We start from the raw sequence: 2,105 nt of genomic DNA, 5'->3' as shown, positions 1-2,105 counted from the left end.
CTTAATACATAGGCTTGGCATACAATGGACGCTTTACAGGTGGCTGTTGCTCAGTTGGTAGAGTCGGTCATCTCTCAGCTGGAAGGTCTGATGTTCGATCCCCAGCTCCCTAATCAATATGTCGATGTGTCCTTGGAGAAGACACTTCACCTCAAATTTCTCCCTCTGCTACGTCAGCTGTGTGTGAATGTGTATGAATGGGATTAGTTAATACTGATGGAAGCGTTCCAAAGCAGCCTCTGCCATCAGTGTGTGGATGGGTGTGTACGGGTAATTGTGACCTGAGGTGTTAAAAGTGCTTTGAGTAGAAAAACGCTATACAAACTCAAGTCCATTTACCATGCTGATGCAGCAGCACACATTTAGCATGTAACCTTTACAGATTGAGGAGGACATTGTAAAGAGGTTGCATAATATGCAACATATTAAGAGTAGTTGGGTATGGATAACAAAGCTCTAAATACATTAAATCCCACTGTGCTCTCTCTTAGATAAATTACCTTTTTCTAATACAATCATGTTAAAATTCTCAAACAGGAGTAAAATATGTCTTGTGTTTGTCAGTCTAATGTTGTGCCTTAATGTTGAGATGCTATTTCCTGTAGATGACTAACTAAGTTTCTATCTATCTAAAGAATCCAATTTTTTTAAATGCTGAGTTCAATTTTTTTACTGGATATAAAGATATAAATTAAAGCGATAGGGTTCACATACATGATTCACCTCAATAATTGAATATAACTTCTCACAGAAAAAGCATAGCTATTCCATAAGAATCTTGTAATGAGGTTCCTGAAATGCTAGATAGTCCGTACAGAAGAATTGGGCAGACATAAATGTTTTTGCAAAATACCGTTTCACAAAGAAAGAGGCGTGATTCTTAGGCTGAATGTATAATAAATGTCACAATTAGCATGTCACCATGATCAGTCAAGGTTTCCTCGGCCTTCAGTCTGTCAGTCCACTAAAAATGTCCCTTTGCATTGATTATTTGACAAAGAACAAGTTTCAAGGAAAGAACAGAACAGCAGAAACCAAAGAGGGCATGGATTTATCCATTCTTGAGGAGGAAAGCCATTCACACAGATCTGGTCTTTTCATCAGTCTGATAGAAAATTCCAGTCATGGCAATTCTGAAACCAATAAACAAGTCTGAACATGAACACTTCCAAGTCTTCACCCTGGCCTGTCAAATCCCTTCATGTGATAGAAATTATAATGAGTGAGCAAAGTAATCAGTTACCGTGTAAGGGAGCAATAAAGGTAAAAAGTTTCTTGTCCCGTATGAAATCATTGCTGAGGTCACTTCCACATAAAGTGGATGATGTGAAAGACATCAGCAGCAGAAATGCAGTAACAGTGTAGAGTAACTCTTTCTGTAAAATGAAATGGGTTCCCCGAGAGAGGCGGAGAGGCTATTTGTCTCCGAGTCCAAACAAGCTGAATCTAAGTAGGAGATCAATACTGATATCTTTAGGCTGCTAACTGCTCCGCTAATATATTATTGATGTCTGGGTCTCACTGGATTAAATTTAGGCTGCACACAGCAGTTTATCTTGATCAGTACACACAGGCGAGATGCTCTGACAGAAGAATACAAGAATTCGCCCAGAAGTCAGTACATTGTGTCTACAAACCAAAAAACAGAAAGGTGCTAGGAGTTAAAGGAGCTTTCAGAGTGAGTAATGAAGGACGTTTCAATGTGTGATTGGAAAAGGCCAGCTTAGCCTTTAGTTTCATTTGTCCATTATTCATTTTGAGATATGGAGGGCATTCTCCTTAACAGGAAGGCATATCACTTATCAGTCACTTAACGTTTAACCCTTTCAGAAATTTCCAAATTTTCTCCTGGTTTATCTGCCAGCACAACAAGTGCATCCTCAATCTGTTTCAAATTGTGCAGTGTTAAATAAGAAATGAAAACTCAGCTGGCAACAGGAGTTTTTAGACCAACTTTTCAAAGGTTCAGTAGATGGAGGACCTCTCCTCTTTTTCTTGTGTTCACAATGCCACAACTGGAAACAGTCGAGAAGGTTTTCTTAGTGAACTTCATACATAGTGATTGGTCTAGATGTACAGTGAGTGTATGGATCTGTCAAAAACCT

Source organism: Labrus mixtus, chromosome 13, assembly GCF_963584025.1.
Source record: "Labrus mixtus chromosome 13, fLabMix1.1, whole genome shotgun sequence".
NCBI classification, from domain to species: domain Eukaryota; kingdom Metazoa; phylum Chordata; class Actinopteri; order Labriformes; family Labridae; genus Labrus; species Labrus mixtus.
The sequence above is the reverse complement of the archived record's forward strand: the minus strand, read 5'-3'. Positions refer to the sequence as shown.